Genomic DNA, 13,653 nt, shown 5'->3' with positions numbered 1-13,653 from the left:
CTGAGTGGAGCTTTCACCACCTCACAGGCCTAGGGAGATAAAAATTGGAGCTCAGGACCAACAAGACAGGACTTAAAGAGCCAAGATGTAGGAGAGAAGGGAAGCAGGTAGTGAGCCCAGCAATCTGAGCAACGTTTTCCCTTCTCAAGCATTTACTGGTTCATAAGAAGCACCTATAGAGAGGCAGATAGTGGTTTCTACAACTGGAAGAAGCAGGCCAGGACTATCAGCAGTGTCACAGTACTGGCATATTTTTAAAATTCTCTCTAGAAGAAGAAATCATTACCCATAATCTCTCCAATTTTGTATTCATGTTTGGTACTTGATAAAATGTTAACATACAGTGCTCGCTTCAGCATCATATATACTAAAATTAGAAGGATAAAGAAAAGATTAGCATGGTTCCTGCACAAGGATGACATGCAAATTCATGAAGCATTTTATATTTTTGTACTACTTGAGCTCGGGAGTTTGAGACCAGTGTGAGCAAGAGAGAGACCTCATCTCTACCAAAAATAGAAAAACTAGCCTGGCTGTCTATAGTCCCAGCTACTCGGGAAGCTGAGGGTAGAGGATCATTTGAGCCTAAGAGTTCAAGATTGTTGTAACCTACAATGAGACCATGGCATTCTATCCAGGGCAACAGAATAAGACTCAGTCTCAAAAAAAAAAAAAAAAAAAAAATGTTAAGAGACATAACAAAGGGATTTAAATGAAAAAAGATAATAGAAACAGACCCTCCAGATCCAAAGAGCAAGAAGTCAAATACTTTAAAATACTTGTGATTGATACATTAATAAAATAGATGATGAGACAAAAAAGTTTACCAGAAAATTTGAATCCATAAAAAAAAATAAAGAATCATATGGAAATTCTAAACTGATACTATAAAGTAAAACAATTCAATAAATAAATTAACAGAAGATTAGACATAGCTGGAAAAGGAACTAGCAATCCGGAAGATAGGACAATGGAAATTGTCCAGAGTGAAGCACAGAGAAAAAGAATGGAAAAAACTACAGTAGACATATGAAACCAAGTAAAAACAAAAGTATGCCATATATAGAATTAGAGTCCTGAAAGAAGAGGAAAAGAAAGGGGCAGAGCAATATGAGAAGAAATAATAAGAATTTTCAAAGCTCACAAAAGACCTCAAGATGTAGATTCAAGAATTCCTTCAAGGTGGCACCTGTATCTCAGTGGTTATGGCGCCGGCCACATACACTGAGGCTGGCGGGTTCAGAGCCTGACCTGGGCCTGCTAAACAACAATGACAACTGCAACAAAAAAAAATAGCCCAGCATTGTGGGAATAGTCCCAGCTACTTGGGAGGCTAAGGCACAAGAATCGCTTAAGCCCAAGTGCTTGAGGTTGCTGTGGGCTGTAGTGCCACAGCAGTCTACCAAGGGCAACAAAGTGAGACTCTGTCTCTAAAAAATAAATAAATAAATAAAGAAGTCCCTCAAGCCCTGTGAGGATGAATACAAAGAAAAATACACCAACACACATCATGGAAAACTGCTGGATACAAATATAAAGAGAAAAAATTTGAAGACAAATACAAAATGTTATAATTAATACAAAAGAAAATAATTTTGCTTTTAGGAGATCAGATAAAGATGTGCAAAGAAAGCAACAATTCATTTATTCAACAAGAAGAATGCCTTGAGTACTTAAAATATATGCCCATCATTAACTTGAGTCTTTAAAATATATATTTATATGTAAATGATATCTCTACCCTCTAGAAGTTCAAGTCTAGAGGGTAAGAGGAAGAGAAATGTAAATAAGTTCCCCCAATAAAGCCTACTAAGAGGTTTTTTTTTTTTAACTCAAAAGAAAGGGATGCCTGGGGCAGGCAGGAGTGAGGGCACAGGGAAAGCATAGAACTTTGTGTGGTGTCTTGCTAGAGAATCTCAGGGTAAAACAACCCAACCAAAGGCATAGCAGGGTGAACATGGACGTCTCATTAAGTTGTCCTTGGAATTCAGTGTGGGGAGGGGCAGTGAGTTGCGGAAAATGAGGCTGAAGAGTTAGGTTGGAAACAGATTCAGTAGGAAGCTGGGACTCATCACAAGTGTTTTAGTAGGACAGAAGCATCGCCCAAGTCACTACTCAGGAAGAGCCCTTGGGGGGCAACTTGAAGGATGCTCTCAGGAGGGGTTCAGTGGCAGCCCAGGGAGACCAGCTAAACAGGTGTTTGTTGTCATGGTCCAGGCAAATAAGAAAGGGTTGACCTTCAACAAGGCCAACAGAAATAGAAATGAATATGTGAAAAAGAATGCTGGCTATTTCAAAGTCAGAATCAGTAGGAAGTGACAGCCATTGATTATAGGAGACAGAAAAATAAGTCAAAATTGACTGAGGTGGAGGATGTCACAGAGTATAAAACAAGTATTTCATGGGGGCGATATCTTGAGGCTTGTTGAGTTCAAACTATCAACAGGACATTTCTGAAAAGTCCAGTCTGGACCCCAGACACAAAATCAGGAAGGCCAAGGAGAGACTGAGGTAGCCTGGGGAAGCTCGGTAGAGCAAGAACTGAAGAAAGACCAGTGAACCCAGAGTTAACACGGCTCAAGAAACACAGATAATCCCAACAAAGTCTTCTTGGGTTACTCGTTCTGAAATATGTGAAAATGTTTTAATTGAAAAAAAAATCATCAGGATGCTCATTACACAGGAAAATGATTTGAAAAACAGATCTATTACCCTCCATATTTTATGTTTTCTAGGCCTTTTGCTAAGCTGCATCCCAATTTTTTCTGCTTAGGCAGCAGAACCACTAATGATGTGAGCTGTAGTTAAAAAGCGCTTTCTAAGTCTGATGGTTGAAAACTTCAGTATGAATAATGCCAGAGGCTTGGGGGAGGGGAGGCAGTTAAAAGCTATGTCTGTGCTGTGTTTTTAAAATAATGCACATCAAATAAAGAAGAAACAACACTTAAAACAGAGATGATGTTTCCATAATACTAACCAATTGTTTAGACTTAAATACGTACCCGTATACATATACTGTTGGTGGATGACAGCTGGGGAAATTTTTTCTGTGCTGTCGGTTCCTCTCATTTCAGATATGATTTATGGATAAGAATGTAACTTTGTCAGTAAGATTAGAAGCATTTTTGCAGACCCCGTATTATTGCAGAATACTGAAGTTCGGGTCAAAAATAACAGACTTCTGCTGCTACAGAAATTCTCTCACAGGGTTACACCGGATGCAATTTGAACTTTGGTGTTTTTTAAGCTACTTGTGGTTTATTTCTTAAAAAGTCTGTTGATCTGCTTCGAGTTCCTGAGGCCACTGGAGAGAGGCAAGCTCTGTTAAATTTGCACATTAGGTCTTTGGAGATGACTCCCCCAAGTTAATTTCCTATACCCTAAAACCCAGCACCCTGTAGTACCTACTCCATAAAGGGGTCTAATCAGAAAGGAAAACAATTAACAGTTACTCAGTTTCTCCTCTGTCTGCAGCACCGCTTCATGTCACAAGAGGCAAAGCAGTGGAAGAGACGAGATTGGAAGGAAATGAAAGACAAGGGTTATATTTTTAAAGAAACTAACCAAACCAAGACACTGTAATCCAGGGCTGAACTGAACAGCACCACATAGTAAATGCCGTCGGAGCTTCTATGATGGAGTGATTTGAGTAGACCGTACAAATCTGGAAGGTTCCATGGAGGAAGGAGAATTTAACCCTGGAAACACCAGTTATGTCTTTTACCCTCTTTGTTCTGGGCGTAGCATTTGTCTTACATTTTGCCATCCTGCCAAGAAGACTGTCCTACCATGGACCTGGATGCCATTGAATCCATTGAGAATTCGAATCTTCTTCTTCACACTTTGGAATAAGGGGCCAAAACTAGCTTCCCTCCCTCACTCCCAAGCCCACATTTGCACCACCTGTTCCTGTCTTACACACACACACACCCGTGCCTGAACATGTACGAAGAGGTAAAGCAGGGAGAAGGACTCTCTTTCCCCAAAGGTTGGACGTCTGCAGCCTTGTGTGAACTGGCTGCTGCCACCTCGTTCCAGGCCAGTCGCAGGCTCCATGATGGCACAAGAGGAGCTGGCCCCAGGCCCCAGTTCTGCACCTCCTCCCCAACCTCCCTTCACCTTCATTTAGCTTCTCTCTGGAATTTTTTTCTCTGTAGGTTCAGACATCAGAAGTTGTTGTTCACTGCACATTTGCTAAGTACCAACAAAGTACAAAGTACTTTGCACGGAGTAGAATGTGTGTACCTGATTAAGAAACTGCCGAGAAGTATGCATTCTGTGGTGGACCCAGACCGGAAATTCTGTGCCTGGCAAGCAGTACAGTGCGCTAGACTTATGTACACACAGAGCTACAGGATGGTGTAAACATTACATCTACAGGCATGGGAATGTTTTCAAAGCCTGTGGTTGAGTAAGGTCTGCACTGCAGGAAGGGAGGAGGCCAGGCCTCAGCAGCCAGTTCCTTAGCACATACAACTTATAAGAGAGCCCCTCTGAGAGTCGCCTTGTCGTGAGCAAGGGAGGGGACCATCGTGACACTTAGGGCAGAAGAGATCTCATTAGACTCGATAGAAGAGGGAAAAGTAAACCTTAGAACTGGATAAAAGAGGATTGGGGGGAACAGGGATTGTTGATGATGTGCCTTGGACAAAGTCCCAGGGTCTGTCCAGTAAAACCTTCCTGAGCTGTCATTTTGCTAAAACTTGGCTTCTCTTTCTCTAACTCCTAATGTCTTCAACGCAGGGATCCTGCCTTAAGGATCACTAAGGGAGAGAGAAATCAGTCAAGGGGCTCAAGGAAGACTTTTTACAGGAGGTAGAATCAGACCCTGGCCCAGTGAGTAGACTTTTCAAAGGCGGCAGTGGGGAGAGGCGCCTGATGGCAATAGGTGGGGAGAGTGAGCCACAAGCTTAAGACAGCACATGGACTCCAGAGGACTGGAGTGTACACATGGGGCAGAGCAGAGAATTCAGGAGCCCAGTCAGCAGAGCAGCATAGGATGAGTTCCCAGAGGGCCCTGCCTTCCAGGCTAGATGGTTGTGTTTTAACTACATAGGCACTGGGGAGCCCCTGAAGTTTTCTAAGCAGGATTGGAGACTTGATGCCATCAGTCAATCCCCAAAGCCACTGACTGATACTGCTTCAGTGACCTTTTCAATATAAATAGAATATATATTTCAATTTGAAAAGTATTTGCTAATACAAAGAGAGAAATGTAAACTGAGGGACAGGCACTTCCAACTGCCCTTCTATAAACATCACAATGGTATTTCTTAAGGCTCATTGCTAGGATATCACAAAGTCTACCCTTAAGGTTCCCTATCCTTTTTGCCCTGAGACATCCAGGACAGATGAGGGTCACTGACAGAACAAACTCCCCCACAGGCACTCAGCTTACTGAGTCAAGACTTACTCGCAGGCCCAGTCCAATCACAATCAAAATATCAATCCCATGCAATTCCACACTTAGCCTCCTCTCCTTCAACAATCTGACTCTCCTCCTGTCCAGCTTTGTCCTGGTCCACATGGGAGATAGAAAGTAGTCTGTCTTTCCACTGTCCCTTCACCAGGGGGATGGTGAAAAGTGGACATACAGTCTACCTGACTGCTGTGTTTATGACCCAGTGTTGGTGGCCTGGGGAAACCTCCACCCCAGGCTTGGTAGGAAGAGCCAAACCTTCTCCCCCAGGGTGTATGATTCATTTCTTTGACCACCCCTTTCAATTTCTAGACCTCAGGTTGGAGGTCATTTTGGGGCTGAAGATTGCAGGGCTGGTTTGGCCACCTCTTAGGCATCACTGGGACAGGCCTAGCAGCCACTCCCTTGGAATGTATTATCCAGCCCATTTTGGCTTCGGGGCCTCAACTGAATTATTCAAAACAGCAGAAGCGTTATTCAACATCTGATGTATACCGAAGTTACCACTCACTGATTATAACAAACTTTTCTCTCCCAGTCATTCATGAAATAATGTCAGATGCAAGTCAATGAGAATGAAACTATTGCACAGACACTGAATCTGCTCTGATTTATTTTTTAAAATGTATTATTAGCAATCCTGGATACTTTGAGCACGACTAATAACAAGCTTCTTTTAACACGCCTCCTGACTGATGCTCTGCTACACGTATGGAGCCCTTCCTTTACTTGCTGAGACAAGTAACTCAATAGAGAGAAGTCCACGCAGGGGATTATGTAAGTTCTAAGAGGTCAGTACTAAGTATTACTGGTATTACTAAATTGCGTGTCATGTGGGCAAGTCAGAAATCTAGCTGATTGCCTTGGCACCTCTGCCTCACCTCTAATGGAGGCAGCGGGGAAAGTGATGGTGATTCAAGAGAGCAGAAAAAGGCTACGGTGGACTCAGCACCTGTAGCTCAGTGGCTACGGCACCGGCCACATACACCGGGGTTGGCAGGTTTGAACCCGGCCTGGGCCTGCCAAACAATAATGACAACTACAACAAGAAAATAGCCGGGCATTGTGGCAGGTGCCTGTAGTCCCAGCTACTTGGGAGGGAGGCTGAGGCAAGAGAATCACTTAAGCCCAAGAGTTAGAGTTTGCTGTGAGCTATGACGCCATAGCACCCTACTGAGGCAACATAGTGAGACTCTGTCTCAAAAACAAAAACAAAAAAAGAAAAAGGCTATGATGAAGAGCGTATGACAGAGGGAAGTACCAGTGGCTTCATAGGTTCAGCCTCAGACCATACTTTGTAGCATTTTTCAGCCACAGTTCTAGAGTTGTGAATGCTCTTGGTCCAATGTGTGGTGACCAGCACTACGTAAATTTCCTGAAAGCCTACCCCAAACTCGTGAGTGCTTGAATACAAATATGCACCTTCATTCCTTGGTCTCTTAAAAATTAGGGCCTTAATCTTCATAGCAAATTAGTAAAAGGTTGGGTCAGCTGCAGTAGGCATTAGCCTCTGCTTCTGCCAGTGGGGGAGCTTCATGCAGGGTTACCAATTTTGTCACTTTCTTAGACATATCAATCATAGTCATGCATCATTTAGTGACAAGAATATCTCCTTCCTGAAATGCAGAGTTAGGAGACTCCCCTTTTGTGTGAACACAACATTGAAAGATGGTGCACTTGTGTCGGGCCCTCACCGTGAATGGAGTTTGCTGGCCTGAATGTGGCTCTGAGTGAGTCAGTGAGTGGGTGTGGAGTGAATGTGAGGGCCTCGGGAATCAGTACCCACCTTACAAACATCAGACACTTAGGCTACACTGCATTAATTTTTTTAAATTGCTTTATCAATAATGAATTAATGTGATCTTACTGGAACTACTTTATCAATTTTTCAGTTATTCTAAACTTTTTGACTGTTTTGTAGCACTTAAAACATAAACACATTGTACAGTGGTACAAAAAGATGTTCTTTATATTCTTATTCAACAGTCTTTAAAACTTTTTTACTTTTTAAACTTTTTTAAAAAATTAAGATACAAACAAATACGATGCCGGATCAGAATCACTATCACTGTCTCCCCCCTTCACCTCCCGTCTCGCTGGAAAGTCTTCAGGGGCAGTACATGCATGGAGCTGTCATCTCCTATGATAACAATGCCTCTTTCTGGAATATCTCCTGAAGGACCTACCTGAGGCTCTTTTAGTTAACTCTTTTTGTAAGTAGAAGAAGTACACTCTAAAATAATAATAAAAGTATAGGATGACAGATACAGAAATGAGTAACATAGTTGTTCATCATATTTATGAAGCTATGCACTGTGCGTGAGCATATGGGCAAGACTTTTATAGGACTGGCAGGGCCGTGGGTTTGTTCACACCAGCATCACCACAGATGCACAATGCAATGCGTGATGTCACAGCAGCTATGATGTCACCAGGCAACAGAAATTGTTCAGCTCCATTATAATCTTATGGGACCACTGCCATATAGGTGGTCCATCATTGGCTAAAACATCAATATGTGGCACATAACTGTATTTAAAATATTTAGAATCACAGGCCTATCAATCAGTCAGTAAACATCTAGGAAGCACTTGTGGGGCACAAGGCCCTGTGGGACCCCCAGGTCTGTGAGAAAGTACAACTTCCAAGCCTAGGAGGCCAACTGTGCTCTTACCTGCAGCTCCCAACCTCGTCTCTATGGAATGTACTTCAGAGTGTGGTGTGGATCGAGAGAGAAGAAAAGAAAGAAAGCTCGTCGAGAGGCAGGAAAGATGAAAAGTTTTAGCAGATGCTTGGAAGATACTCAGAAATTAAGTACTAGGAAGAGTTGAGATTTTTTAAGAGAAGATGGGTCTAGCAATATCGCCAGTTCTGAAACTAGGAAGCACGACTCATGAACAGGGCAGATTCTTCCTTTCAGCAGAGTGGCTGACTGAGTTCTCAGTCCTGGTTCCTCAAAGTCTGGTCCACAGACCAACAGCATCAGCATCACCTGAGAAACGATTAGAAATGCAGAGTCTTAGGCCCAATCCCAGACATACTGAATCAAAATCTGCATTTTAACAAGATCCTCAGGAGAGTCTCATGCATTTTAAAGTTCTAAAAGCACGGGTCTGAGTGCCAAACAGTAACAATGCTTTTATTTACTAATAGAGACTAAGAAATATGCCTCAGCAGACTTTCCTCAGCCGCCCGTGAGAAACTAGCCAGAAGCTTGTCCTTCTCTACAAATTCAAAGAAGCACCAAGTGGCTAGTGCCTCCCACCCACTTCCTTCAGCGGAAGCCATTGTTTGCTACATCTGCTCTAGAATTCAAGACAGCCCTTTCCCAACCTTTCCAACAAGAAGAAAGGTGCTGAATTAGAACTCATTCTTCCCATAGGAAAGTGCTATGTGTTGGCATTATTAATATTTCCAACTTACATAAAATTATTTATACTTCCAAAAAAAGAACTGGAACTACTTGCACCAAAGGGCTATTCAAATGCAAGAATGAAAAAAAGATGGTAGAAAAAAAGAAGACATAAAAAGGACATGCCTCAAGTACCTTGGCTATCGTGATTATTTAGGTAAGGAACAGTTACATCTCAGAGGTTCCTGGTAGCCAAGCAGAAAGGGAGACCTGATGAATTATGAAGCTCTCATTGTCTGAAACACACCACACAAGGGAGGCAAGAAGAGAGATATTCTAGAAATGCCTAGCAATAGGAAGAAGTTAGAGAAAGAAAGATTAAGGAAACAATTTTGACACAAAAATCTTCACACAAAAAAAAACTTCTGACAGGTTTGAAGAGTAAACGTTTTGCATTTTACATGCAACTTGCAAATATTGGTCTGTAACTCTTCAGCACAGAGAATGCATTTCTAAGTTCTTCTGTGCCCCTACCCAGGCACCCAATACAACCTGTAAATTCAATGCTGGGGATTAAATTTACAAAATATTTCTTTCTTGTCTTCTCCCTTACAAACCTGCTATTCAAAACCCTTGAAATTTCCGAGCACCTTTAAGTGTTACGTCTTGTTCGACCTTCGCAGCAACATAGACAGCACCATGAGGAAAGCAGGCCCAGGAACCTTACATTACCTGCCTGACACTCAGAAGTTAATCTGAAATCCATATCCCCTAACACCAGTCTTGACACTGGGTGAACTTGACACTACAACAAGTTACCCATTCTTGTGAGTCAAGATTTAATTTCACTGAACCTCTCTGAAAATCTCATTTCCAGGTACCAAATAGCAGACTGTTAGGGGAAGTGACTCTTTAAGGCAAGCAGAAGATGGATCTATGCTATATTACAAGCCCAGCAACTGCCTGTACTTAGGAAGTTCATTCTTAAAAGGGTCAATAGGAGAGGGCTCTCTATCTTTAAAAAACTCCTACATCTGCGTGCTTGACAGCTCTGGCTAAAACCCCTAAGAGGAGGTTTCAAAGTCTAAAGTAATTCTGAGAAGGGGAAGGGAAAAAGTAAGTCTACCATAATCAGAAAAACAGCTAAGAAGCATGAAAAAGACCTCTGCTGGGATTGGCCATTCAGTGAACAAGCTTGTCTTGCCAGAATATAACTCAAGAGAAGGTGTCAACATCAAAACTGAGATCTCAGAAAAGTAGCGTGAGGATGAGCTGTGCAGTGGGGCAGCTAATCCACACAGGGGATGACAACAGAGATTAGAATACTAATAACAACACAGCCCCTCCGCGGGAGGGGGAACCCCAGCACCCTTCTAATCCAGAAGGAAATTCTTAGTGTCGCCCTGCCACAAAACTGAGCCAAAAGCAAAAAATTCTCCAGTTCTTCTCTCCTCACCACTAATCAACCACTCAGGCAAACAAATTAGAAACCTGGGGCTCTGAATTACAGATACCAGCTCAAGATGCTGCTTTGGGATAAAGAAAATCCGCTCTGTGACCTGTTCGGTACCTCATCATATTTCCCCTTTTTTTGTTGCCGCAGCTAGGAAACTCACAGCTAAATCTGCAGCCTGCCGCTAGCAAGGGTCCGGGACCAAATGTCGCCTATTTCTTTGTGGTTTTGGTTTTACATTTATTTCCTGCACCAATTTGTCCAGTGGCTGACATGTTTTTATAAGCCACATGAAATTGGTTTTGGAATGAGATAGGACCCAGATGATAGATGATCAGGAAGAAAGGAAGGGAAGGAAGGGGGGTGGAGGAAGGGAGAGCTGACATACGTTCTTTTTCCAACAATATTGTTTTGAAGTTGGCAGAAGCCAAGTCTTCGATTTGATCATGTCTGCTATGTCAGCAAGCACAGTGCTGGGCAGACAGCAGGTGCGCACTAAATACTTTCTCTGAATGGGAAACTAAGTGTTCACTTGAACAAGGAGTCCTGTGTTCATTCAAGACACTTTGACTCTTATGTGAAGTCTGCTGAGATCCTGCCTCAGATCCCCTGAGAATGGACAGTATCACTGCTCTCTCCCACAGAGGTGTAGCAGTGGACTTCCAAAGGAACAGGATAAACCCCTCATTGTCCATATTCCCAAGTCTCCAGATGGGTTAATGCCCACCTGGTTTGAATAACCAGGTGACACTACAGTTAGCAGAATGGTGCATTTTTGAAACTAAAATCAATTAATCTCAAGAAGTTTTAAATCACCAAATAGTTCATGAGCAAAACTAAGTTAGTTAGATGTTGACAAATCCAATGACTTTTCCCCACAGTACAACATTTCCTAAAGCTCATAAACAGTTTACTATTTAGAGAGATTCGAGATTTAGGATAGAAACATAACGCTGGGCTTATTTTGAAAAACACTGGCAGAATTTTAGTGGGAGAGTTCCCTATGTAGAACTCGGAAATTAAGGACATGGAAAAGGTCTGTTTGAAAGTAACAATTAAATCCCCTTCATCAACGGTGAGGCAGCAACAGAAGATAAAATCAGCGTCATTAGACATGAGTTCAAGGCCCAGCCCCACACTTCAGAGGTACGTCTCCATCCCCTAACCCATCCACACTCCAGGTTCCTCCTCTGTAAAGGGTTTACTGTTATCTAGGAGAGGCCTCTTATATGCTTCTTAGACACTGCCAACTACATGGGCAAGGGAATAGTAATGACTTTTAAAAATTAAAATACTATAAATTGATATTCTACATATATACTTCTATAATCTGCTATATTTTACAATATTATGTAATTATGCATACACATTACAATACTGACTTCTATAACCCAACCATGGATGCTACATTTTGTAGATGATTTAAGTGTTTTTTTGCAGTTTTTTTTTTTTCTGTTGTTGTTGTTGTTGTTGTTTGTTTGGCCTGAGATGGGTTTGAACCCACCACCTCCAGTATATGGGGCCAGCGCCCTACTCCTTTGAGCCACAGGCACTGCCCGTGATTTAAATATTTTTCAAAGCAATTCCTTCACCTGATGTGCTATATTCAGAATTGAACCCCCACATAAGACATGACTCTGCTCAGCTATTTCACACCTGTCTTAGAAGGTCAGTGGACACAGTGCATGTGAGTTGCTTCATACACTAAAAGTTGCCGGAAAACCCTGGCTTTGTTGCAAACATGAAATGAGCATGAGCTACTGGACACAGGGGCATTGCCAAAGAGACTGAGGACTGAACGATGAGCCCCTGTCAGATGAGGGGCTTTTGCAGAATATGGAAAAACTCATTCTGAAGGGTCAAAAAGGCCAATCTCACCATAAGATGGAAAGTTTTCGAGCTGGGGTTACTGTAGTCTGAGTGGGGGAAACCCACACAGGAAGATTATAGGGCACCAAGCAAGGCCACTGAGGAGCAGCAGCCTTAGAGGACAGGGGTGTCTGGGAGTCCAAAAATCCACAGGTCTGTGTCCCACTGAGCAGGTAACACAGTCACTAAGGAGGTTACAGTAATTCTTTAAAACATTCTTCCTCCCCTAACGTGCACAATGTAATGGTACATTTCAAAACTACTAAGGGTAGAGTATAAATGTCTTACCATGACAAATAAGTGAGGTGATGGTTACGTTAACTGGTTTGACCTAAGCCTTCCACACTTTATATCAAATCAGCACATTATATCCCATAAATGCATTAATGTACACAGTTATGATTTAATAAAAAATTCTTTTTAAAAAAAAAAAAAATTCTTTTTTTATTGTTGGGGATTCATTGAGGGTACAAAGATCCAGATTCCACTAATTGCATTTGTCAGGCAAAGTCCCTCTCATAAATGTGTTCCTCCCCCAAAAGGTGTGTCAAACACTGTGACCCCCCATCCACTTCCCCCCTTCCTTATCTCTGCTCCTCAATTCCCCCACCCCCCACATACTAGGTCATTAATTGTCCTCATATCAAAACTGAGTACATTGGATTCTTGCTTCTCCATTCTTGTGATGCTTTACTAAAAAGAATGTGTTCCACCTCCATCCAAGTTAGTGCAAAAGATGTATAGTCTCCATCTTTTTTAGTGGCTGAATAATATTCCGTGGTATACATATACCATAGCTTGTTAATCTATTTCTAGATTGGTGGGCATTTAGGTTTTTTCCACACTTTGGCGATTATAAATTGAGCTGCCATAAACATTCTACTGCAAATGTCCTTATAATATAAGGGTTTTTTTTCTTCTGGGTAGATGCCCATCCCCAGAAAAAATTCTCATTCCTTAGAAAAGTTGATGGAACAATTTCCCTCCCAATGACACTGTCAGCAGGAAATCATGGGGTGGTGGTGATAGAGACGGAAGTCCCCAGGGGAGCAGTAAGTCCTCTCCTACAGAAACCACAGAAGTGAAAAATCATGAGGACAAAGAGCAGCACCTAGGAATTCAGAAGGGTTTAAAAAGCCAAATGGCAGAGCATGTGCTGTAGATATAAAATCTAGGCCACAAGAAGAGAAACACTCTGAGTGCAGCAGCCAAAGAGATGGTCCACTTCCAAATCCCGTGTGTGGGATCTGTGGGGGACCGCTAACATCAGGACACAGTCAAGTATTTCAGTTTTCAGAAGCAAAGTTAAGTGGAGAATTCAACAAACCTGTTCAGAAACTAGGAGAAAAGAAGCCTATTTAAAAAAAAAAGATTGTCCAATTGTTTTCTTGATCTTAATTATTAGAATACATTCTCAACTCTACCTTGTAAAAAAAAAAAAAAAAAGAGCCTTGCATTTAAGGATAAATCTTCCCATTTTGGAAACTCAAGAGGAAATCATTGTCGAATCAAATTAGTTTATAAACATTTTTCTAAAAATCTCCTCGGGTCTTTGCAATC

General features: G+C 42.0%; 1 non-coding gene across 1 annotated transcript; it reads left to right on the top strand.

The window, feature by feature from the left end:
* Positions 1-343: 343 nt before the first annotated feature.
* On the top strand, positions 344-450 carry LOC128592910 (U6 spliceosomal RNA). Its single transcript, XR_008382120.1, has one exon. It is a non-coding gene; the product is annotated as a U6 spliceosomal RNA (small nuclear RNA).
* Positions 451-13,653: the final 13,203 nt, after the last annotated feature.

This window comes from Nycticebus coucang, chromosome 8 (genome assembly GCF_027406575.1).
Source record: "Nycticebus coucang isolate mNycCou1 chromosome 8, mNycCou1.pri, whole genome shotgun sequence".
Taxonomy (NCBI): domain Eukaryota; kingdom Metazoa; phylum Chordata; class Mammalia; order Primates; family Lorisidae; genus Nycticebus; species Nycticebus coucang.
Note: the sequence above shows the minus strand (reverse complement) of the source record. Positions and strands in the feature narration are given on the sequence as shown.